Here is a 27722-nt window from a genome sequence, read left to right as displayed (position 1 = left end):
TGAATCACCTCTGCTTATGAAGGCTAGGACCTTCCCTCCCTTCCCTCACAACTTGTTGTGTGATTTTTATTTTTTCGTTGTGTTTGGTTGCACATGGCTGGAATGCATTTGATAGATCACTTTGTAAATCAGGAAAACCAATGATCTACAACTATGAGAGGATCTTAAACAGATTGGTTTGTCCATTTCAGGTTGCTGGTTGGTAGGCCCCTTTAAAGCCCTTCATTTTTCCTTCTATGCCTCCTGGAACTTTCATCAGAGGAGTCTGAGCATCATCCCATCTAACTCTTTTAACCAATGCCTGGCTAAAACTGGAACGTCCAGCCCAGCATATTTAAAAATCACCCACAAAAAGAGGTTCTATAGGTCTTCACAAAACCTGGAATTTCCATGAGGATGTCTGATCTTTATAATCCAAGCAGTGAGCATTGAAGTTAAGCTTCCAGGAGGCAGTTTGGTTCTTATAATCCAAGCAATCAGTGGTTGAGTTAAAACCCAAGCTTGAAGCTCCTTATTCCTGGATGGAAAGAGAAGCTGGGGACTGATTGAGATGGCTGGTAACTGCATTGGTACCCGTGGGACTCAGTGTGGCTCCTGGTCCACGAAGCTGGTGATGCATAGGGGTCAAATAAGATCCACAGTCCATGCCCCCAAAGTAGGAAGTTGAGCCAGCATATCCTTGACAATAACCTGAAGCCTGAGTATAGGTCATGGGATAGGACCTCTGCATGCAGGAAGAGGAGGTGCACAAGGGATCTGACAGTGGGGAGATGGAATCTGGCCTCCAGATAGACACTGGAGCACTGCTGCTGGCAATGGTAGGGACTGAGGTGCTAGAGGGGGGAGTGAACTGGCCACTTGTTCCACTCTCTGAACTCACTTCCCCAGCTGGAGATGTCTTCTTTTTGGCAGGTGTCACTTTATTTTGACCTCCATTTTGTTGTTGCTGCTGCTGTTGGCGGCACTTTGCTCTTCCATTCTTAAACCATACCTGCATCCTGGATTCGGGCAAGTTGATTTTTAGCGCCACTTCTTCCTGCATGAAGATGTCTGGGTACCAGGTCTTGGCAAACAGTGCTTCTAGGATGTCTAGTTGAGCTCAGGTGAATTTCGCCCTCTCCCGCTGTTTCGGGGTGGGGGGGGGGGGGTGAGGATTGGGGGTTGGTTGCGGGACGCGAAGCCCAGGGCCCTTTAGGGTGGGGGAGCAGTTTCTCAGTCACAGGAGTTTCCGCGGGTCCTCTGACTATCCCACCTTCCCCCCCTCTTCTCCTCTACTCTTCCCAATGCTCTCCCCTCCGCTTCCAGGGCCTGGGCTCCTGAGACTCAGGACATACTGTCCTTTTCAGAGTAGCACCCAATTCTGAAATGCAGCAAGAATTTTTAAAATTGGGGTTATTGATGGGGAAATATTAATTAGTGATTTTTTATAGTGCTATAATTAAATCCAGGGCCTCAAGCACGATAAGCAGGTACTCTCCCTGAGCTCCTTCCCCAATCCGATTTTATTCTTATTTTGAGACAAAGTCTTGCTAAATGGTCCAGGCTGGCCTCCAACTTACAATTCTGCTGCCTCACACCCCCAAAATAGCTAGTATGGAGATGTAACTCATTGGTACAGCACCCCTGGGTTTAATCCAAGCAACACACACACACACACACACACACAAAGAGAAAAATTTTTAAAAATTAAATTTTGGCAAAATCTAAACATAGGATCATATTCTTTCAATTAGAAGCACCAATGACCATTCTTTCTTAAACAGTATTATAGCGAAGGTAATCCTGTTATTTGTTTGTTTGTTTGTTTCTTTATTTGTTTCAGTAGAGGAGATTGAATATAGGGGTACTTTATTACTGAGCTGCATCTCCAGCCTTTTTCTTTTCTTATCTCTTGAGACAGGTTCTGACTAAGTTGCCCAAGCTGACCCTGAACTTGAGATTCTCTTGCCTCAGCTTCCTGAGGAATTGGTACTACAGGTATGTGCCACCATGTATAGCATTACTGCTACTTACTAAACCCATTAAGTTTTTTTTATTTTTTTTCCTCCTGTACCAGGGATTGAACCAGTGGTGCTCAACCACTGAGCCACATTCCCAGCTTATTTTTTTTTAATTGTTTTAATTTGAGAAAGGCTCTCAATATGTTGCTTAGGGTCTCACTAAGTTGCTGAGACTGGCTTTGATATTTTGATCCTCCTATCTCAGCCTCCAAAACTGCTGGGATTACAGAAGTGCACAACCAAGCTCAGCTAAACCCACTAGTTGTGTTTTATTTTAACACAATTTTTATTTATTACTTCAGATATCTTTAATAACCATATGTGTGTGTATTTGGTACTGGAGTTTGAACCCAGGGGGTTTTCACCAGTGCTCTACATCCCCACCCCTTTTCATTTTCTATCTTGAGATGGGATCTCCCTAAGTTGCTTAGGGCTTCATTAAATTGCTCAGGCTGGCCTCAAACTTGTGATCTTCCTGCCTCAACCTCCAGAGTTGCTGGGATTACAGCACCCAGCTCAAACATATTGTTTTTTAGCATGTCAAAGTTTATTCCCTCCTTCATGAGGAATCTAATAAGGAGATAATAGTCTGTGCCACTCACAGTGGCCTGGAAAATAAGAAGGTTCAATAAGGAATTAATATCTAGGTTTCCCCATGCAGTACTGGTCATTATTGACTGCTGCTGGCCTTTCCTTTCCTTTTTCCTTTTTCTTCTTTTTTTTTTGTGAACCTGGGGATTGAACTTAGGTTCTCACTCTCACACCTGCTAAGGAAACACTCTACTACTGAGTTACTCACCCAGCTTTCCATATATATATAAAATATATATACATATATATTCATTAAAATGTCATGTTTTTATTAGCTGATATAAAGTAAATTTAGGACATGATGATTTGGAGGTATTTTCCCAGAAATACCATTAGCAGAAACAATACATCATGTATCTGTGAAGCAAGCCATAAATAAATTGACCTGAGACTGTTTGTTCATCAGTCACAGGCATCAAGGTCCATCTTCCTGGCTGGGTGTTCATTATCTGAGAAGCACTGAAAAGTGACAAGGAGAGTTCTTCTAGCAGAGGCATGTAGTTTCCTTTGTTTTCTAGTAGCTTTCAATTTCTTCATTACTCAGTATAAATTGTGAGACCACTATTTTTTTTTCATTTATTGTTTTAATTTGTTATATATGACAGCAGAATGCATTACAATTCATATTACACATATAGAGCACAATTTTTCATATCTCTGGGTATACACAAAGTAGAGTCACACCATTCGTGTCTTCATATATGACTTAGAGTAATGATGTCCATATCATTCCCCCATCATTTCTACCCCCATGCCCCCTCCCTTCCTCTCCCTCTTTTTTTCCCCTTTGCCCTATCTAGAGTTCATCTAATCCTCCTAATCCTCCTATGCCCCTCACCACCACATTATGAATCAGCATCCTTAATCAGAGAAAGCATTCAACATTTGTTTTTTGGGGGATTGGCTAATTCACTTAGCATTATCTTCTCTATCTCCATCCATTTACCTGCAAATGCCATGATTATATTCTCTTTTAATGCTGAATAATATTCCATTGTGTATATATACCACATTTTCTTTATCAATATCATTCATCTACTGAAGGGCATCTAGGTTGGTACCACAGTTTAGCTATTGTGAATTGTGCTGCTATAAACATTGATGTGGCTGTGTTCCTGTAGTATGCTGTTTTTAAGTCCTTTGGGTATAGATGGAGGAGAGGGATAGCTGGGTCAAATGGTTGTTCCATTCCCAGATTTCGAAGAAATCTCCATACTGCTTTCCATATTGGCTGCACCAATTTGCAGTCCCACCAGCAGGTATAAGTGTGCCTTTTCCTCCACATCCTTGCAAACACCTATTGTTGTCTGTATTCTTAATAGGTGCCATTCTGACTGGAGTGAGATGAAATCTTAGAGAAGTTTTGATTTGTATGCTTCTAATTGTTAGAGATGTTGAATATGTTTTCATTATTTGTTGATTGATTGTATATCACCTTCTGAGAAGTGTCTGTTCATGTCCTTGGACCATTTATTGATTGGGTTATTTGTTTTTAGTTTTTTTTTTTTTTTTTTTTTGGTGTTAAGATTTTTGAGTTCTTTATATATCCTAGGGATTAGTGACATGCATGTGGTAAAAATTTGTTCCCAAATTGTAGGCTTTCTATTTACTTCTTTGACTGTTTCTTTGGCTGAGAAGAAGCTTTTTCGTTTGAATCTATTCCATTTATTGATTCTTGATATTAATTCTTGTGCTATAGGACTCTTATTAAGGAAGTTGGGGCCTCATCTGACATAATGGAGATTTCAGCCTACTTTTTCTTCAGTAGCTCAGGTCCATCATAGTGAAATCATTCTGGACAATGAATAGGTGCATTATTTGAAGAGAGAGTGTCAGGGAAGCCCATAAGCATGCAGGGCTGTGGTCAAAGCTTTCCAGGGAGAAGCAGAGTGTAAAGCACACTATAGGAGTTTCACTGGTACACCTGACTTTATTTTTATTTTTCTGTAATGGGGATTGAACCTACAATGCTTAACCACTGAGCAACATCCCCAGCCATTTTTATTTTTATGTTTTTAAATTTTGAGACAGGCTATCACTAAGATGCTTAGTGCTTGCTAATTTTCTGAGGCTGGCTTTGTACTTGCGATCCTTTTGCCTCAACCTCCAGAGTGAGGCAGTGTGATTACAGGCAGGCATGTGCCAGTACACTGGGTTGACTTTATTTTTTATTTTTTTTGAGAAGGGGTCTAGCCATGTTGCCCAGGATAATCTCAATCTCCTGCCTCAGCTTCTCAAGTAGCGGGAATATAGTCATGCACAACTACACCAGGCTGTTCTAGAGGCCAGCCACTTCTATCTCCAGAGTTAATGCCCCTTTTCAAGGAGAATTGGAAAGGATACTGGTTTTATACTCAGGGCCCATGGTCACATTTCCAGGAAAGACAAAGGGGTCAGGTTCCAGAGTCAGGCTTTTGATCACTACAGGGTCCTTACCTTGGTTACAGTTATCCCAGTAAAAGGTAATGATTCAGACAGACAATTTCAAAGACCTCAGGATCCCAGAGAAGGGGCCCAGGGCACTCAGGATCAGGTCCCTGTAGGGATGCATTGCAAAGGATGCATTAGCACTGGCAAAATTTTTCATCTATTAACGTATTATTCATGTAGTGTTAAAGTCTGATTCTATCAACTCTGTTCCAGGATTTTATTTCATTTTCTGTTTTAAATGAGATCTTGTCTTTTTTTTTTATTTTTTCTTCTCTCTACTTAAAGGATAGAAACCAGGGGCTCAAGTATGTTAGGCAAGCACACTACACTGAGCTACATCTCTGGCCCTTTTTTCTTTTGAGAAAGGGTATTACTAAGTTGCCAGGGGTTGGCCTCCAGCTTGTGAACCTCTTGCCATTCACTCAAGTTGGTGGAATTACAGGCTTGCTCCACTGTGCCCAGCTAGATCTTATGAAATTTTTTAGTACCAGGAATTGAATCTAGGGGTGCTTAAACACCGAGCTACATCTCCAGCTATATATATATTATTGTTAATATTTATCTGTACATATGATATTTCAATATATTTACACATTAGGTAATGTTTCAATCAGATAATATTCAACATGTCTATTTCTTTAACATTTATCATTTCTTTATGATGAAAACATTCAAACTCCATTCTTCCAGGTTTTTAAAATGTATAGCACATTATAATTATCTACAGTCTACTCAGCAATGGCACACCAGAAATTGGCTTATTTCATTTAACATAATGACCTCCAAGTTCTAACCATGTTGAAAAAGGACAGAATTGCATTCTCCCTCATAGATAAAGAATAGTCTATGGCATATTTATACCGATTTTCTTTACCTATTCATCACTTGATGGACATTTAGGTTCATTTCTTAGCTATTTTTGAATAGTGCTGTGTTAACATGTGAATGCAGATATCTCTTCACTGATATTATTTCCTTTGGATATATTCCTCATGGTGGAATAGCTAAATCTTAAAGTATTTTTGTGGGTTTTATCCATCAACGAGCAAATACTTTCTTCTCAGCAGCACATGAATCCTTCTCTTAAGGAGACCATTTATTATGCCACAAAAAATCTTTTTTATTATTTTTCAGCTTTATTAAGGGTTAATAGGAAAACAAAAATTATATTTATGGTATACAATATAATGTTTATACATATATATATATATATTACAAAATTATTAAATCAATCTAACGTATTCATCATCTCACATTTTTTTTTAGTGAGAATGTTTACAACCAACTCTCTTTTAAAAAATCTTTTATTGATTTTATTTTTTTAAATACACGACAGCAGTGGAATGCATTACAATTCTTATTACACATATAGAACACAATTTTTCACATCTCTGTAATAAAGTATGTTCACACCAATTCATGCTTTTATACATGTACTTTGGTGGAGTTTTTTTGCATTTCAATTCTTAATACACATATATACCATGATTTTTCATATCTCTGACAAAGCAACTCTTAGTAAATACAAAAAAAAAGTAGAGATACTACGCTGCATTCTATCAGACCACAATGAAATGAAATTAGAAATTATTGGTAAAATAAAAAATAAAATCCACTCCAACACATGGAGACTAAATAATATGCTATTTAATGATCAGTAGGTTGCAAAAGATACCAAGGAGGAGATTCAAAAATTCTTAGAGGTAAATGAGAACACAGATACAACATATTGAAATCTTGGGACACTATGAAGGCAGTTCTAAGAGGAAAGTTCATTGCACTGAGTTCATACTTAAAAGAAGAAAAAGGTCAATGAATAAATGACCTAACATTACATCTCAAAATCTTAGAAAAAGAAGAACAAATCAACTCCAAAAGCAAAAAAAAAAAAAAAAAAAAAAAAATCAACCCCAAAAGATAGGAAATAATTAAAATCAGAGCTGAAATCAATGAAATTGAAACAAAAGAAACAATTGGAAAATTTGACAGAACAAAAAGTTGGTTCTTTGAAACATAAGATTGATAAACCATTAGCCATGCTAACAAAGAGAAGGAGAGAGAAAACTCAAGTTCCTAACATCAATGAGGGAAAAAGAAATAGTATGATGGACACTACAGAAATACAAAAGATAATTAGAAATTATTTTGAAAATTGTACTCCAATGAAATAGAAAATATCGAAGGCATCAACAAATTTCTAGAGGCATATGATATGCCCAATTAAATCAGGATGATATACATGATTTAACCAGATCAATTTCAAGCAAGGAAATAGAGGACGCCATCAGAAACTTACCAATCAAGAAAAGCCCAGGCAGGACCCATGGATGCACAGCTGAGTTCTACAAGACCTTTAAAGAAGAACTAATATCAATACTTCTCAAACTATTTCATGAAATAAAAAAAGAGGGAAGACTTCCAAACACATTCTATGAGTCCAATATTATCCTGATTCCAAAACCAGACAAAGACACATCAAAGAAAGAAAACTTAGTGAGAGGCATGTGCCACTGCAACAGGCTAGATCTTTTCTTTTTAAGGTACAGTTATTTTCCATCCAATACCAGATATTATTCATAAAATCTTGAGACAGCATAACTCCCTACTTGAATTCCTTTCAAAGAGGAGACTAGAGGTTCCTGAAAAATAATACTTTAGCCAGGTAATTAAGGTCAATGTAAACAGTAAGTTATAAGCATGTTGTGCCCTTGGGCTGGGGACATATAGCTCAGTGGTAGAATGCTTGCCTGGTATGCACGAGGCCCTGATTTAATTACCAGTATCCAAAAAAAGGAAGCTGGGCTTAATAATGCACATCTGTAATTCTAATTACAGGAGGCCAAGGCAGAAGGACTGTAAGTTTGAGGCCAATCTCAGTGGTTTAGCAAGATCTTTAGCAACTTAGCGAAATCCTGTCTCAAAAAAATAAAAAGGCATTTGGGGATGTAATTCAGTGGTAAAGTGCCCCTAGGTTCAATCTCCAATACAAGAAAAAGAAAAAAAGAAATTATATGATAAAAATGCCACTTTTTGTGGTTTTTCTAACAAAAATCCATAATCAAACTGTCATGAGAAAAAAAAAAGTCAAACAAATACCTAAAAGGGACATTCTGCAAAATTCATGACTAGTATTTCTCTATCAAGTTCATGCAAAAATAAAGGAGAAGGGATTCTAGCTCAGGGTCTCCAATGCCAAGTGAATAGGAAGGCTGAGCCAGGAGGACCACAAGTCAGAGGACAGCATTAGGAATTTAGTGAGAACTTAAGCAACTCAGTGAAGCCCTGTCTCAAAAGTGAAAAGGTCTGGGATATGGCTTAGTAGTAGAGTGTCCCTCAGTTCAATTTCCAGTACCAAACAAACAAACAAATGAAAAAGCAAAAACAAAAACAAAACACACATAAACAGAGACACAAAATCCAAGAGAAATCTGAGAAACTCTTATAGGTCAGAGAAATCTAAGGAGATCTGATTATTAAATATACCCTGGTATCCTGGTTAAATTGTGGAACTGAAAATTACATTAGTTGAAAATTTAAAAAATCCAAATAAAATATGAACCTTAGTTAATAATAACATATCAATGCTTGTTTATTAGTAGTGACAAATGGACCAAACTAATGTTATTAACAGGGGAAATTGGATCTGTTTCTAGGAACTCCCCAATGCTATCTTCTCAATTTTTCTGTAAAGCTAAATTCATTCTGAAAGCTTAAGTTTATTTTTTGAAAAAACCGAAATTCAACTTCTGCATTGTAGTGAGGAGTTGTTGGATAATCTGACCTTTTCCCAGAGATAATTTACTTTCAATTTGGCAGCTGGAGTTAAGGTAGATTAAGGCACATTTTGCCTTAATACAGTCAGGGATTGGGTGGTTTTCAAAACTGCTTTTCAGGGCAATGGTAGAGTGCTTGCCTAGTATGCACCAGGCACTGGATTCCATCCCTAGTACTGCAAAACAACTAATTGCAAATTTTACAGAGCAACAAACTGCATTTTAGCCTGAGATAACAATCTATTTTCAGTTCTTCATTATTCCTAGGGCACTGGTGGGTTGGATCCTAAATCCCCTTGCTCTGGGAGTCTTCTAAATCCCTGTTTTTGAGTTTTGGTCTTTCTTGTCACTTTATGTGCAGATTCACAGTCTTACAATCAAGGGGTTTTATTTATTTGTTTTGGTACCAGGGATTGAGCCCAGTGGTGCTCAACCACTGAGTCACATCCTCAGCCTCTTAAAAAAAAAAAAAAAATTGAGACAGGGTCTCAGTAAGTTACTTAGGGCCTCACTAAATTGCTGTCTGGCTTTGAACTCATAATCCTCCTGCTTCAGCCTCCAGACTTGCTGGGATTACAGGTGTGCTCCACCACACCTTGCTGCTCTCCATGCTTTCAAATGGTTGTTTTTGTGTTTTACCCAGCTTCACTAGTTGGTCTCAGCAGAGGATTGATCTGACACTAGCTATTTAGCCACAGTCCAAACTGGAAGTATCTGCTTCTTATTTTTGAGTGTGCCTTTCATATCCTCATTGATTGAACAATTTTAACAACAGGATTTCCATTAGTCCTGGTGCTGCTTCTTAGGATCAGACAATAAAATAAATTTAGTAGTGGCATTTTAAAAATCAGATAAAAAGTCACATAGATAATAGAATAATAAAGAACTAGTTAGGGAGTAAATGTAGAAAATCAAGAAGAATACTACTGACACATCTCACATTATACTATGGGAAGGTAAAATACTAGTTAGCATGTTCCAAAGTAATCCCCAAAGTGCTGGCAGGAAGTGCTAAAACTGGATCTAACACAGGTGTATCTTTTTTGTCTAAAAATGATGATGATGATGATGATGATGATGATTGTTCTGGGAACTGAATCTGGAGCATTCTAGGCAAGTGCCCCATCACTGAGTAACATCCCCAGTCCTTTTTAAATTTCATTTTGAGTCAGGGGCTCATTAAGTTTCCCAAATGACTTCAAATTTGGCATGATACTGTCTCAGCCTCCCAGTGACTGGGGTTATAGGCTTGTGTCACTGTGTCTGACTACCTGTGAGAGTTGCCCTCTTAATTCTCAGCATTATTTATGTTATGATACTGGCAACATGTCTTAGTCTATTATTTATTGATACATTTTGACAAAAAGAGATGTGAGTTAATTTGCTAATTAATTTTTAATATTTGTCAATTTGGAACCACTGATAATTTAAGGGCCTTCTTTAGGGCAAGAAATGCATGCTGGGAAAAAAGGAAGGGGGAAAAATTCATCTTTTTTTTTTCTTTTTTCCAATACTGGGGACTGCACCCAAGGGCACTTTACCAAGGAATCACATCCCTATCCCTGTTTTTATTTTTATATTGAGACAGGGTCTTGCTAAATTAGTTGCCCAGGATGGCCTCAGATTTGTGATCCTTTTGCCTCAGTCTCCTGGGTTGATAGGTGGAGTACCACTGCACCTGACTGTGGGAAGCCATTCTAGCACGTGATTTGAGTTACCTCCCTGGCTAGGTGAGAGGCACTTAGACACAGCTGTGTCAGAGCCTTCCCCACCCTGTCCCAGGTGCGTGGGGTTGTCCGTGTGGGGGTGTGCCTGACCACTGACCCCAAGAGCAATCACTGACCCTGACCTTGGAATGCTGCCCCTCTTGACCTTCATTGGATGGAATTTTCCCTTGAGTTTTTGTTCCCCAATAAAAACGCACTCCCTGGCATGTTCCTCCTCTCTTGTTTAACCACCGAATTAGGTGGCTGGAGGCAGGAGCTAGGAGGAGCCATCTCAAAGCTGGGCAATAAAGGTAATGAGAATTATGTCTCTTTAATTTTACAACTCACTAGTTAATTTTTATGCTTCGAACATCTATTATGAAGCTAGCGTACTGGTCGCGTGGCTGACCTGACTAATATTTCAGCTTTGGAGGTCATGAGCAAAAATATTAAAAAATAGTAGTATGGGATCCAGGGGTATATTTCAGTGGTAGAGCACTTGCCCAGCATGCATGAGACCCTGGGTTCCATTATCAACACACACACACCTGTATTAATGATAAAATTTACACAAAATAGCACTGCTTCAAGAAAGAAACAGGAGCAGAACTTTTTCTCAACATGTTTCCCTTCTTGAGGGGTGACACCTATTCTCCATATCTAAAAAATACACCCCACGAGAAGGTGTACTCAGCTAGGTTAGTTGAGCCAGATAGGGAAGGCTTAGAACCTAGTCTGTCATGTTTCCTCACAGATAACAGTAGCTTTATCTGAGTTTCCTATATTAATCTTATGTTTTCTCTGTTCTGAAATCAACTCTCCCTTTCTTTATCTGCCATTCAGACTGAAAAAATGCATAATTGGGGTTTTTTTTGTTGTTGTTGTTATTACTGTCATTTGTTTGTTTGCAGTGCTGGGCATGGAACTCATTGCCTCCCATGTTCAAACAATTGCTCCAACAGTGAGCTATATCCACACCCAAGATGCATAGTTTTATCAAGATTGATACCAGTTTGTGAAATTCTGAGTTGGAAGCAGCAACAGGCTGCCTGCTTCCAGGTCTTGGGACTGCACATGTGGCTGGGAAGGCTCCTGTTGATCAGCCAGGAGGTGGTGCTGTGGGTGGTGATGGAGGAGGCCAATCACCTCCAGGATAGGTCTGGGAGTCTTCCACCCTCTTGGACAGCTCATGCCTTCCCTTAAGGACTATGGGATGGGTGTACATGTGAACTTGCTCCACCCCTCTGACCTTTATCTTGATTGGCTCCTGTACAGTATATAAGCTGTGTGTACTTCCTTGTGAAATGAGATTCTGCTTCCACTCCTCTCCCTGGTGCATGTGATTGTCCTCCCATGAGGGAGGGCTGGGTGAGAGCCGCCAGCCAACCTTTACCTCTCTTGGCTTGTCCTGGTCTGGCCTGCTTTCCCAGCTTCTACTGCAGGCCGGGGGGGGGGGGGGGGGGCTAAAAACCCCAACAACAGAGACTGCTGAAGAAAAGAGAAAGGAAAGGAGAGAAATAACAGCATTCCAGAGTGAACTATCACCAGACTAACTACACTTCTCTGTTGATCAAGGATGAGCTCTGGAAAATGACCCAGACACTAAGAGAGAATAGGGTAATGATAATACATGGTGCTTAGGTAAGGAAGAGCAGGAATTAACTATCTTTTTCAAGAATACATAGCACTTTTGTGAGTATTTGACTTTGTATCAGATTATAGCTCCTTCCCTGGTCAACATTAACCAATTCACATATAATGGAAACAGTGAAAAACAGGCAGTCTAATACACCCAGTATCCAAGACACCCCTGTGTCTCCTAGAGGAGTAGTTTGCAGAGTTGGGGATCCAAGTGAGGTCCTCCACATAACAGGAAAGTGCTCTACCACTAAGCCACATCCCCAGCCCCAAGATCGTTTTTTTTTTTAATGAGGATCAAACCCAGAGACATTTATAGCCACTGAGCCACATCCCCAGCACAATTTGTATTTTATTTAGAGACAGGGTCTCGCTAAGTTGATTATGGCCTCACTAAATTGCTGAGGCTGGCTTTGAACTTTTTATGCTCCTGCCTCAGCCTCCTGAGGTGCTGGGATTATGTGCATGTGCCACCATGCCCAGCTCCCAAGATAGTTCTCAAGAAAGATGCAGAGAAGTGAAACTAGTCTTTGCTTTCCTTTTGCAGAGTTTCAAAGGAACTTACCATCAAAATCAAAAGATACCATTAATAAATCTTTACTAAAATATGAGATAATAGATGTTGTTATTATCCCATTAGTATATGCATTTGAGACTCATGATGTTTTACAATAAAATTTTATTTTCAGTAGGACAAACATACAGAATTGTATCTACAGGCACAGTTTTTGGGTGCAGAGTTCTGTATGTCCTCCTGCCCTTTGTGAAAAACAATGTATTGCATAAATGAAAAATTTATCAGCTAATGAATAATATTACTATGTTTGAACTTGGTTATTTTGTAAATGTAGATTTTTTTGTTCTGTAGTACTGGGAATTGAATTCAGGTGCATTTTACCACTGAGATACAATTCTAGCCCTTTTTGTGTTGTTTTGAGACAGATCTCACCAAGTTGCCAAGGCTTACCTGCAATTTGTGATCCTCCTCTCTCAGCCACTGGAGTTCATGGAATATTAGGTGTTTGCCACAGCATCTGGCTTGGAAATATTTTTAATGATGTAAGATTTGAATTTTTCTGTTCACTTTCTTGACATATGGTGGTGTGGTATGAATGTGCCCCTGCTGAAATTAATATGTTGAAATCCTTACTCTCAAGGTGATGATCAGGAGGTGGGGCCTTTAAAAGTTGTTTAGCTCACAAGGGTTCCCCCACATCATTGAACCCAGTGCTCTAACTAAAAGACTCAAGCCAGGTGCCATGGAACATGCTTATAATCCCAAATATTATGGAGTCTGAGGAATTAAGAAGGCTAAGGCAGCAGGATCACAGGTCTGAGGCCAGACTGGGTAAATTAGCAAGACTCTATCTCAAAATAAAGTAAAAGTAAAAATGGGCTGGTGACGTGGTTCAGTGGTAGAGTGCTTGCTTCATATATGAAGGTCTGGGGTTCCATCTCCAGGATACCCACCCAAAATAAGATCTTGAGAGGGCTGAGAGTACAGCTCAGTGGTAGAGCACTTGCCTTGCATGCATAAGGCCCTGGGTTAATCCCCAGGATTTCAAAGAAACAACAACAAACAAAACAAAGTTTAAAAATAAAAACAGAAACCCAGAGAGCTACCTTGTCCCTTCCACCATGTGAAGACACAGTGAGAAGACACCATACATGAACAGAAAACTGTAACCAATCTGCTGGTACCTTGATCCTGAACTTTCTAGCCCCCTGAACTATCAGAAATAAATTTGTGTTTTTATAATATCCTGTTTACCCTATTCTGTTATAGCAGTGCAAATGGACAGACATTGGCTTTTCTTCTACTTCTGTGGACATTTTTCTTTTTCTTTTTTCCAGAAATTATAATGTTTTATTCATATGATATCATTAGCAATGGTTTTTATCTTTTAAAAAATGTTTACTTGTTTTGAATTGTTTTAAATAGGAAATTATGAAAGGTTTTAACAAAGTCAACAGGTAAATTTCATTTGCAATTCAATTAGAATGACAGAAAGTTTATAGAATTAAATTTGAGGAAAGTGCTGTGTTTATTGAGTATTCCCACCTAGGAGATGCTGCATCATTCCTTTTAATAAGATCATGTTTATTAGCCTGTCAGTAAAGTTTGGTGATTTACTTCATATTACTTTTTCTTATTAAGTTCATGGTTAGGTGTGGTTTATGATTTCAGTTACTATAAAATGAGTACTAATTACAATATAATTGTGGCTCTAGACTAGAATGCCAACAAAACAGTGATACAGTTACCTCACTCATCCCTTATTGTTATAAAAATGTTATTAATTTCCTTAGAATTTTGAAATTTTATTAGAGTTCAGCTATGTCATTTTTTGGAGGATTTCAATGAAATGTTTTGAATGTCATATTCTTTCATTGAGATATTTAGCTGGTAGAAGCGTAGTTTATATACAGCAAACTACACCCCATTTAAGCGTCAAGTTCAGTCTTGACAAAGGTGCACAACTATGTAGCTATTGGTCCAGGAAAGACAGAATGTTTTTACCCCCATTAAATGCATTCATGCTCATTCTAATCAATGATCCCCAAAGGCATCGGCTGTTCTGATTTTTCTGACCATGGATTAGTTTTGCTTGTTCCTGAATTTTACACTCATACACCATTTTGTATCTGGCTTCTTCTGCTCAGCAAAGTGTCACATTTTTTATATTTACCCATGTTGCTGCACATGGCGATTGTTTATTTGGTTGGGTTTTTTAAATTTTTTAAAATTTTGATTTGTTATTTATGACAACAGAATGCATTATAATTCATATTACACATATTCAGCACAAATTTTCACATCTCTGATTGTATACAAAGTAGAGCAGTATGGAGAATACTTGGAAAATTGGGAATGGAACCACCATTTGACCCAGCTGTCCCACTCCTGGGTCTATACCCAAAGGACTTTAAAAAACAGCATACTACAGGGACACAGCCACATCAAGGTTTATAGCAGCACAATTCACAATAGCTAAACTGTGGAACCAACTTAGATGCCCTTCAGTATATGAATGGATAAAGAAAATGTGGTACATATACACAATGGAATATTATTCAGGATTAAGAGAGAATAAAATCATGACATTTGCAAGTAAATGGATGAAGCTGGAGATTATAATGCTAAGTGAAATTAGCCAATCCCAAAAAACCAAATGATTTCTCTAATCTAAGTATACTGATACATACTATGCTACGGGTGGGAATGGGAAGATTAGAAGAACTCTAGATAGGGCAAAGGGGGAAAGGGGAGGGAGGGGAAGGGCGAGGGTATAGAGGTAGGAAAGATGGTGGAATGCAATGGTCATCATTACTCTAAGTACGTGTAAGAAGATATAAAGGATGTTTTCTGAACATTATTATGTGTCCCCTTTGCAGACTCATCCTCTACAAACAATACACTCAAAAACCTTAATACTGAAAATTCTCTTCTCAGCGTGCACTCCAGCCCAGACTGTGTACCCAGGAACCCATTGTGTGTTGTCTGTCATGAAAGGCAGCCCAGCCATCTGCTCATGCATTCAGAGACTTGGAAGTTGTCCTAGAAACCTATTCTCTCCAGTCTTCCCTTTCCAATCTGTCACCAAATCCTGTGGATGTAACCACATAAACAGCTCTTGAATTGGTCTACATCTTCCCACCTCTTTTCCACCTCTGGTTCAGGCTCTGGGAACTTTGGCAAAGAATGCTAAAATCCTCCTCATTGCCCTCTTCACATCTATTCTGGCCTCTCTTCAACAAATTCTCTCCATTTAAGCCAGAGACAATTCAAAAGAAAGCCTGATCCTGTCACCTCCTTGCCCTGGTGCCTGTAATGGTTCTCACCTCTATTGGATAAACTCCAATCTCACTTTACACTGCAGGGTCTCACTGCTAACTTCTCCTCTGACCATGGTTTAGCATTTCCACCACCTTGCCAGATGTGGAACAACCTAAAACACTAAGGGCTGCTGTTCTAATTGACCTTCTTTCTTGGTAGAATGTTGCAAAGGTAGCAATACTCACAAGGAAATCCATTTTTATGAATGCATAAGCAGTAATAGATTGGGAGTGGGGTCCTTTTTACATTTTGGTTGTTCTTATTATTTGTGGATTTTTTAAAATTAGAGATTGAACCAAGGGGTGCTTTATCACGGAGTTACATCCCAGATCTTTATTTTGGGACAGGATCTCACAAAATTGCTAAGGGCCTCCATGAAGTTGCTTGAACTTGTGATCCTCCTTCCTCAGCCTCCAGATTCATTAGGATTACAGGCTTACACCATTGCACCTAATTTTATTGTTTATTTTAATCAGAATAGTTTTACATTTTGCCAACAGTAATTTTATGTCTTAGGAATATAAGTTCAAAGTAGTAAACTTCATTTATTTATTTTTTACTTTATTCTATTCTATTTGTTTATTTAACTGGTTATTTATTTTTGTGATTCTCAGGATCAAGTCCACCCTGCTAGGCAAATGCTCTCCCACTGAGGTCCATTTCCAGCTCAGCAGTATAATTTTGATTTTTATCTGAATGTCATTTAAAAGAAGCAGAGACTCATTTTTGAGATTGTCTCTAAAAGCAAGTTTTAAATGAGATTAATACATACAAATATCAAAGTTTCAAGACCCAATAAGGGGAATACTATTTATATGTTTTCCACAACAGAATTACTGGGTTAAAAGTGATTTTCAAAAGAATTAATGGCAACACTGTAACCTGTTTTTTATAATTAGCCTCATTTTATCACATAGATTTTGTTTCACATGAACTGTAAATGATATATTTATTTGACATTTTAATATGGAGACCTTATTTTCAGTCTTTATACTAATATAACTTAAAGTGCATTTATTAGTATTACTGTAGTATATAAACAAATGATAACCATTATTTTAAAGATTTTTCATGTAACTTTTTTCTTAATAAATGTGGCCCTGCCCACAGGCCTCTTTTTTTATCCTAATATAATTTGGGTCACTGTGTAACTCATGCTGTTGTTGTGGGTGTTTTCCCATCTCAAAGATGGAGATAGTGATGAGATACCCAAACAATTCAGCCTGTGCAGAGTAGCCAGACCAGTGCCTGATAAGCAGCTGATGGATATCAGGTATCTTTGTATGGACATTAATATTAACAGTAATATGTAAAACTCCACATATTTTCTTTCATATAAATTTTATCTCATTTGTGGTCTATTATATGTTCTTCATTCAAAACAGGACTTAAGTATAAATTTATAATTATAAATTTTAAAAATTGGATACAATTTTTTTCCTTTTTGAAATATGAAAACATACAGGGGTTAGATAGTTATTTTCTTACTCTTTGTTAAAGATTTTATTTTGTTTTAGATAGTTTTAGTTATATCCTTTTGTTGTTGTTGTTGTTTGTTTGTTTATACCTAGATTCTCAAATAATGTTAAAGAAATTACCCATCTTAGGAATATTTAAACCATTAATATTCCTCTGAGTATTTAAACTAGCTGTTCATAATGGCACAAGCTTGTAATCTCAGCTACTCAGGAGGCTGAGGCAGGAATTTGAAAACTCCAGGCCAGCCCAGATTTTATATATATATATATATATATATATATATATATTTAAAGTATTTTTATTAGTGCATTATAGTTATGGTAGGATTCATTCACTCAGGAGCCTGAGGCAGGAGTGAAAAGTCCAGGCCAGCCCGGACAATTTATTTTTTTTATATATATTATATATATTTAATATATAAAAGTATTTTTATTAGTGCATTATAGTTATGGTAGGATTCATTTTAATATACTCATGCATGCATATAACATAATTTGCTCCATTTCAATCTCCTGTATTTCTCCTTTCTTTCTCTACCTCTCCCCTGCTGATCTCCTTCCTCTACTTTATTGGTCTCCCTTCTATTAATTTATTGTTGTTCTAATTGGTGCATCATAAAGATATACATAAACATGGGATTCATTTTGATACATTCATATCTGCACATAGCATAATTTGCTCAATTTCATTCTGCAGTTCCTCCTCTCTCCTATTCCTCTTCTCTCCCCTACAGTCCCTTTCATCTGCTTTACTGTTATCCCTTCTATTTTCATGAGATCCGTCTACTTTAAAATAATTTCTTATTTCTCTTCAGCTTCCACATATGAGAAAAAAATTTTGGCCTTTGCTTTTCTGAATCTGGCTTATTTCAGTTAGCATGATGTTCTCCACTTCTATCCATTTACCAGCAAATCACATAATTTCATTCTTTTTATGGGTGAGTAAAACTTCATTGTGTACCTATACCATATTTTGTTTATCCATTTATATGTTGGCACCTGGACTGGTCCTATAACTTCACCTTAGGCAATTTAGTAAGCTCATATCTCAAAATAAAAAGGGCTGGGGATACAATTCAGTAATAAGCATTTACTTCCCAAGTAAGAGGCCCTGGGTTCCATAAACAGAAACCAAAAATAATTTAAAAATGTATAAATGTGGGCTGGGGATATAGCTCATTTGGTAGAATGCTTGCCTCACATGCACAAGGCCCTGGGTTGAATCCCCAGCATTGCTAAAAAAAAATAAATAAATAAATAAAAATAAGTTATTCACAATACTAATAAAGTAAACTAATAAATGCTATAATAAATTCAACTTTCAGCTCAGTGTGGTGGCACATCCCTGTGATTCCAGCTACTTGGGAGGTTGAGGCAGCAGGGTCACAATTTTGAGGCCATCCTGGGTAAGTTAGACTCTATTTAAAAATAAAATTAAAATGTCTGAAATGAAATTATAGGGTAGAGCACTTATCTATACAAACATGGTTTGGGGTTAAAATTCCAGTGCTGGAAAATAAGAAGATGGAGAAGAAGAAGAAGGGAAAAAACAGAAAGACTTTAGATTATTTCATTTGTTTAATTTTTTTCCCCAGAATGAGAATTAAGTGCAATGAAGTCTAGTGTTTTCTCAGCTCCATTTCTTACTTTCTCCTTCATTCAGAACCTCACTAATCCTTTATTCTTATTTTCATACTAAGATTCTTGTCTAGAGTTGTAGTTCAATGTAATTTTTATTTTTCTTTTTTTGCAGTGCTGGGGATAGAACTAAGGGGCTCTTGCATCTAGGCAAATACTCTGTCACTAAATTGAACCCCACCCCAATGACAGGTCATCTTCCTAGTGTATGTGAGGTCCTGGGTTCACTAACCAACTCATTAAGGGAAAAAATATTTACACATTTATATTTTCTAAGTGCTCAAGTTAATCCTATTCTGGGTTATATTACATGATCAATCATGGAGTTATGATGGCTTGTGCTTACAGTGCCTTTCACAGACAAACTATTTTAGCTGTGATATGATTCGGGTCAGGCAAACTATTATGAAAACTCATAACATGATTATGTTAGTGTCTCACACTTTGAGCTACTGGCCTTTTTTTTTTCTTACTGAACTAGACCTCACTTCAGCATGAATATAATTTCTGAACCGGTAGGTAGGCACAGGAATAAAAGTTATACTGGGCAAGGAAATCATCCTACCACAAAGGTCAGTTGTAATCCACAGTCTCTGCTTCAGTTAGGGTTCCAGTGGTCCCTTGGTATCTTCAAATAGCTTGAATATCAAAACTTGAGGATGCTCAAACTCCTTATATTAAAAATGGTGTAGTATTTGCATATAACCTACCCATCCTCCTGCAGACCTTGTGTGTCTGTGTGTGCATGTGTGTGCACACACCCACCTGCACATGTGCTGGGAGTCCAACCCAGGATTAACCTCACCCACATGAGGCAAGTGCTCCACCACTGAGCTACAACCCAGCTTTACCTAGCTTTATAGCTGTACACATTCAAGACTCCCTCAACATTTAACTGTTTATAAGATTAATTTGAAATTCTTTAAGATAGAATCTGTGTTTTTCTAACTTTTGTTGTTCTGTCACAGGCTCCCTTACTTTTGGGTGACTTGGAGGAGGGGTTCCCAGGATTTAAAGTTCCTAGCACATTGAGCCAGGAGCTCTGCTAATTTCAATCATGAAGGACCCCTTAATATATTTTTTAAGTCTTTTATAGAACAATCTCTGACTGGCCAATAAACACTTGGGTTCCCCTACCCCTTCAGCATGTTGTACATGTCCCAATGTCACCATTTCCTGCCAAGAAGAAAAGCACTTCATCCTTTATGTTTTAGGACAACGTCAAGTGAAGACTGGGAACTATCTCCCTGCTTTTTGCTGCTGTATATTCAAAATCCACCTGCATAGAGGAGGGAGGGAGTAGCATCTGTGGCTTATCATGGTTTAATTATATTTTAAGTCTATAACCGCTCTTCTATTATCAGTACTCCAAACTATTTCATTACCTTTGTAATAAGGCTTTAATTACACTCAGTAAAAATGCATATTTCAATCCATATGTTTTTCCCTCTTCAGATAGTATTGGTATATTTTGATTCCCTAAGAACTTTTAATTTTTAAAGTCCTCAGAGCAAGAAATGTATAATATACATAACACATATGGCTGTGTCTATGTTTGTATATGTATGATTTTCGTGATTGAACCTGGTGGTACTCTACCACTAAGATTTTTCCCATTCCTTTTTATTTTTATTTTTTGGTATCAGGGATTGAACCCAGGAGTAGTTAACCCCTGGGCTCATCCCCAACCCTTTTTAATATTTTATTTAGAGACAGTGTCTCACTAAGTTACTTTCAGCCTCCCAAGTTGCTAAGACTCACTTTGAACTTGTGATCCTCCTCTCTCAGGCTCCTGAGCTGCTAGTATGACAAGTGGCAATAAGGCAAGCCCTATTTATTTTGCTAAGCCATTAGATTTATAGCAGCAAACTACCATGCCCGGTTTCTCTTGCTATCTTTTAAAAACTTGTTAGATAAATAAAAATGTCATGTCTTTTATTTCTAAACTCAGAATTCATGCCTTATCATTTTTTTTGTGGAACTGGTAAAAGAATCCAGGTCCGTATACAGGCCAAGCAAGTATTCTACAGCTATAGCCCCAGTCCTAACCATTTTCTGTTTAAATTAATAGTGTTCCTGGACATTTATCGATTTTATTAGATATTTTAAAGAACCAATTTAGTTCTGTAATGAATTTCCTTATTGTGTTGATTTCCCATTGCATTGATTTCTTTGTTTTGTTTTGGATAGTGCTGGAGATTAAACCCAGGGCCTGGAGTATACTAGTCAAGGACTCTCTCTACCTCTGAGTGACACAGGAAAGGAGCCACTTTTTTAAAAAATATAAATAAATAAATAAATGCATAAATAGACTTACTCTGTAGAAAAAGTTTCTTCCTCTATTATTCATAGGAGGAAGAATCTATCAACACATAATCATACTTTTAAAACATACAGTTTGCATTTCCCTTTTCTTAAATTTATTTCTTCATAGAAGATTTGAAAAATAAAAATAATCAAGAAAATTTTTACTGAATAAATAAAACTCCAACCACATGCAATGAATTACCAGGAGTATTTTCTTTCTCTCCAGCCTTTTAAGGTTTTCTCTCAGTGTATATAGTAAATGATGTGTTTATAGTTACATATATTTTAGAGCCATCTTGGAAATCATAAATAAATAGCTGACATTCCATCAGGAAATCATAAGCATCTGCCTCATGCAGAAGTTTACAAACATCAGTTACACTGGAATCACCTGAAGAACTTCTAAAAATAGACTGCTGCCCCCTATATCCCAGAGTTTCTGACTCAGTAGTCCTGGGGTATAGTGCAAGAATCCTGTGTCTGACAAATTCCCAAGTGACTTATTCTACTGATCCAGGGACCAATTATAGAACCACTGATCTGTATCATCCAGCTCTGAGCAATCAGGGTAGGTTCCAGAGCCAAGCAGAAGTATGTAATTGTCCTCACAGTCTAATAAGAAATATATTTTGCACTCAAGTTAGTAACTTGTTTTTCTTGTTACTAAAGCAGGGAAATTTTTCATTAAAGTATATGAGGAGTTTCATTAGTGGATGAAGTTTCTTTTTTAAATTAATTTTATTTTTAAAATACATGACAGTGGAATGCATCACAATTCTTACTATACATATATAACATGATTTTTCGATCTCTGTTTACATATAAAGTATGTTCACATCAATTCATGTCTTCATATATGTACTTTGGATAATGATGTCCATCATATTCTTCTATCATTGCTAACCCACTGCCCCCTCCTTTCTCCTCCCACCCCTCTTCCCTATCTAAGTTCAACTATTCCTCCCATGCTCCCCCATTATGAGTCAGTTACCTTATATCACAGAAAACATTTGCCATTTGTTTTTGGGGGATTGGCTAACTTCACTTAGCATCATCTTCTTCAACTGCATCCATTTACCTACAAATGCCATGATTTTATTCCCTTTTATTGCTGAATAATATTCCATTGTGTATATATGCCACATTTTTTAATACATTCATCTACTGAAGTGCATCTAGGTTGGTTCCACAGTTTAGCTATTGTGAATTGTGCTGCTATAAATATTGATGTGGCTGTGTTACTGTAGTATGCTGTTTTTAAGTCTTTTGGATATAGACTGAGGAGAGGGATAGCTGGGTCAAATGGTGGTTCCATTCCCAGTTTTTCAAGGAATCTCTATACTGCTTTCCATATTGGCTGCACCAATTTGCAGTCCCACCAGCAATGTATGAGTGTGCCTTTTTCCCCACATCCTCACCAACACTTACTGTTGTGTCTTCATAATATCTGCCATTCTGACTGGAATGAGATGGTATCCTAGAGTGGTTTTGATTTGTATTTCTCTAATTGCTAGAGATGCTGAGCATTTTTTAATACATTTGTTGATTGATTGAATATCCTTTTCGGAGAAGTGTCTGTTTATGTTGTTGGCCCATTTATTGATTGGGTTATTTGTTTTTTTTTTTTTTTTTTTTGGTGTTTAGATTTTTAAGTTCTTTATATACCCTAAAGATTAGTGCTCTATCTTATGTGTGAGAGGTAAAAATTTGCTCCCAAGGTGTAGGCTCTCTATTCACCTCACACAAATTGTTTCTTTGGCTGAGAAGAAACTTTTTAGTTTGAGTCCATCCCTTTTATTGATTCTTGGTTTTAATTCTTGCTCTATAGGAGTCTTATTAAGAAAGTTGAGGCCTAATCCCCCATGATGAAGGTTAGATCTTACTTTTTCTTCTATTAGATGGAGAGTCTCTGGTTGAATTCCTAGGTCCTTGATCCACTTTGAGTTGAGTTTTGTGCATGGTGAGAGAGAGGGCTTTTTCTCCTTTCCTCATTCAGGTATTACGGTGAATCAATCACAAAGATGCATCCTCCATTAGAAATTAATCATTGTCAGTTAGGTACAGTGGCATGCTCCTGTAATTTCAACTGCTGGGGAGGCTGAAGCAAGATTATCACAAATTTCAGGCCAGCCTGAGCAAATTAGAAAGACTCATTTTTATTAGAAAAATAAAAATGGCTGGGGATGAAGCACAGTGGTAGAGTCCCTGGGTCCAATCCCCAGGACTGCAAGAATAGAAGAAAGAAGGAGGACAATGAGGACAGGAAAGAGGAGGAGGAGGAGGAGGAAGGAGAGAGGAGAGAAAAAAAATTATCATTGTCATGAAGCTACAGGGTCTGCTCTCCATAAAACCAACTATGAGGATATGTTTTAATAACTTCTCCTGGCACTTTTCACCAGCCTATGTGAAAATATATCTTCAGTATTTCTGCTAGTTATTGGGGTATGGGGCAGTTTTAAGAGGGTGGGGTGGAGTATAGGAACCAAAGAACTTATCAGAATTTGAGGAGCTGGGTAGAATGTTTGATAAAAGATCACTACATGAAAGACCTGTAAATTCTTCCATTACATTTGTTTCATTGCAGCAAAGTGCCTTGTCTTTTCCAGAACTTTCTAATGTAAGAGAACCTCTGTGTCCACAAGAATAGAGGGATTTGGGCAATTTTTTTTTCTGCTTCAATTGCAACTTCTAGAACAGTACCTGGCACATCATAGGTGCTCAGTATTTGTTATGTGAATAATTAAAATCTAAATTCCTAAAACCATAAAAATTTATATTAGTATAATCTCAGTTATGTCTGTATTCCATTATAACTCTCAGTGCATTTGTTCCAGAGTTTATAATTTTATGCCTTTCCAACTGTAGACAAACTTTCTGTGGTGTCTTTTGGGAAACCAAATGTCACTGTACAAAGCAGAGCATTATAAATAATACATAACCTGCTTTCCCTAAAGAATCATCCCACCATCTTATTAAACTCAAGTGGGCTTGTAATGTGGAGAAGCAGGCTGGGAAAGCATATGCTTTTCCAGAGGTAATGCTATCAGGCCTGCTTCCATATTACACTCTCTTCTTAAATCAATGAAGGATAAGGTGCTCTCTGGCCTTTTCACCTTCCTCCATTGAATCATGTAGCAGGAAGGCCCTTGCTAAATGCTGACATCTTGAAATTGGACTTCCCAGCTTCCAGAATCCAAGACAATATATTTCTGTTCATTACTTTTATAAAACAAACTGGGCATGGTGGCCCACACATGTAATCCCAGTGATAGAGGCTGAGGCAGGAAGATTGCAAGTTTGAGGTCAACCAGGACAACTTTGTGACACCCTGTCTCAAAATGCAAAAAAAAAAAAAAAAAAAAAGTTGTGAGTATATCTCTGTGGAAGACTATCCCCAGGTTCAATCTCCAGTACCAGAACTAGAGAAAAGAAGCTAAGGGAAGAAAAACATACTAAAAAAACATCTCAGCCTAGGGTGTTCCTACTGTCTCCCTGCAACCAGCCCACTACTGCCATGGGCTCTGGCCTCTGCCCACTCTCCTCTTACCTCTGCTGGATAGGCCCACCTTTCTCTGACTGCACGTTCCTCCTGGATGTCTATCTCTATTCTAAGGGCAGGTGAGGTGTCCCTCAACTTCACTCACATCATAAGACTCCTACTTCTGAGGCCTCACAGCAGCATGCAGCTCCACTCCTCCTGCTTATGACATCCACTGTCCTGAGTGCTGGCACCTGCCTGTACATGGCCTTGAGGTGTGTAAACTTTCTTAGGTCACATGGCAGGGTTGCCTATGGGGGGAACCCCCTCCTTCCCTAGGCAGTCAAACAGAGCTAGCCTGTGACCTTGAGAGGGCCCCCTCCTCACCAACTCTCCCCATTCCAGGTACACAGAACCCAGTGCTCTCAGAGTGACAGGCGCCAGATACTATTTGATAGTGGTAATCAATAGCCTTTCCCTGAGGAGGGTCACTTGTGCATCAATTGCTTTGCTTCCAGGACATTGCCAAGAGCAAATGTGTGTAAATTGCTATGGGGGCTTTATTATTGATAGTCTACCCCTAACACTTCTGGAAATGCTTAGCAGTGTAAGAAGATCAACATGGTGTAGCATGGTGGCACACACCTGTAATCCCAGCTAGAGAATGAGGCAAGAGGTTCCTAAATTTGAGACCACCCTTGGAAAATTAGTCAGATCTGTCTCAAAAGAAAAGATTAACAGGGCTGGGAAAGTAAATGACTTCCAAAGCAGCCTTGGCTTCAATTGACCCTAACACAAAAAATATAAAAATAAAATGAATTTTTTAAAAAGAAAATTATTATGATGATATTAAAATGCCTCCTTAACGTTGACCTCTCTTCACTTCAAATTCTGCATTGTGTCTGTGTGATTTCAATGGGTGTGTCTACACAACCTTAGACCCAGGTTGGCAGGGCAGATCCACATTCAATCACATTCAATTTGTATTCAATTTGTATTTGTACCACCCTTGGAGAGGGCTACAGTACCATTCCACAGATGAGGAATAGGAGGTCCAAATGAGACCAAACTTCCAAAGACACCTGATCTGTCTGACTCCAGGTCCCATGTACCTAATCTCAGGGGCACTACCCAGGGAAGACAGCACCCTCTGGTGAGTGGGATTCCTCACCACTCTCTAGGCAGTCACCTTTGCCCCATACACAGGGGCTTCTATCTCACCTCCTCTGGATGGCCCGTGTATGTCCACCCCACAAGATCCATGTGCTCTACTGGGGACTCTATCTGTAGGTACACATTGATGATGATGGCAGAACCTGGTGAATGGATTGGGCATGAACTTTAAATGAGTCAATAATAAAATTTATGACTACAAATACCTAACATGTCATGATAAAAATTGAAAAAAAACCCCAGCATGACAAAAAATAAAATTGACAAGTTATAAGGGCAAGGAAAGGACAGCTGTGGTGGTGGAACTGCCAGTAGGTCACACTCAAGAGCTGACGGGGATGGAAGTTCCATAGAGTCCTCTAGAACAATGGCAGCTGGAGTGGCTTCTGCATTGAATGTTCCTGTACATCCTACCTCTGGCTTTTTGGTGCCTGCAATGTCTGCTGCTACATGGGGAGGTAGCTCTCTTTCAAGAGATGTGGATACAGATGACTTACCATTCATAGCAACTGGAAGGCATCATTCAATGTCCTCTGGCTTGCTTGCTGGCAGCTTAGATACCTCCTGGCCCACAAGTATCACAGTGGCCTCTGGAAGTCGAACTCTCCTTCTGTGGATGGTATCAGAGTTGATCTGTCCTCCTGCATTGATTACTGATCTTCTTCCAGCTCAAGGGGTATGGCTATGTGCTGCCCCAAATGTTAGAATGCAAATTGGGGTTCTGCTGCTGGAGGCAGTTCTCTAACTTGTGGTGGCATGGAGCTTCAGGATAAAAGGCCCCAACATGACTGCCTCTCCCTGGGCTTTTCCCAATTCATAGAAGATCCCCACTTCTGAAAGTGGCCCCAGGTGCTATCTCCACAATATTATTTCTTTCCAGAGTAGGTTCCACCACCTGCAGGATGCTTCTTGTGTTCAGGATCATATGCCAGTCCCTGGTGGGACCAGCATGAATTCTTCCTCATACACTTTGTCAGTCACCCCAGGTCTCCTCATCACTGGACTCAGGCTCACTGGGATCTGGGTCCTCCAGCTGTTCAAGGAGTTTGTGGACATGATCACCTGTGATTTAGGCATGGTGAAGGCCAGGATGGTCCTGAGATGCTTCAGGTTCTTCAGGTTTGGTGAGTCACCAAAACCTTCTGGATAGCTGTACATCTGTGTTTGCACTAACCAGCAGAGGGCACTGGACAGCAGCCAGGGTCTTGGCCTCTTCTTCCCCTGGAACCCCTTAAGGCCCTTGCATCATGTACTTACCCTGCAGTGACTACCCATTTCACATGCAGCTGGGCACAGAGGGCAACCATGTGAAACACGTGTGTGTAGGTGCCTCCCTGCCCCTACTGTCCAGCCTCTAGACAGGAAAGGGTGGGCAATCAAGGCTGGGATGGACTGTGCTGTGGAGGGATCCAATAGGTTCTAGCTCTGAGCCCCCAGTCACTCCTCTGCTCCTTGGGGCCTGGAAACCCACCACAGCTCTCCATGTTTCTCTTCCTACTGGCAAAGTCCCAGATGTAGGCTCTATGCTGGAAATTACACAAGGATAGAACTTGGGGTTTGCCCAGCCCTCCTCTATACCAGCCTCCCAAGTACCTTGCTCTGGAGACAAGAGCCCTCCCTCTTGGCCCAAAGTCCATTCACTTCTTTACTTTAAGGTACTCCTCCTGAAAAT

The 27722-nt window shown here is 38.7% G+C and overlaps 1 pseudogene; it reads right to left on the bottom strand.

The window, feature by feature from the left end:
* Positions 1–370: 370 nt before the first annotated feature.
* LOC114083873 (homeobox protein OTX2 pseudogene) lies at positions 371–27208 on the bottom strand (annotated as a pseudogene).
* Between the last annotated feature and the right edge of the window lie 514 nt (positions 27209–27722).

This window comes from Marmota flaviventris, chromosome 3 (assembly GCF_047511675.1).
Source record: "Marmota flaviventris isolate mMarFla1 chromosome 3, mMarFla1.hap1, whole genome shotgun sequence".
Lineage (NCBI taxonomy): Eukaryota > Metazoa > Chordata > Mammalia > Rodentia > Sciuridae > Marmota > Marmota flaviventris.
The sequence above is the reverse complement of the archived record's forward strand: the minus strand, read 5'-3'. Positions and strand labels throughout refer to the sequence as shown.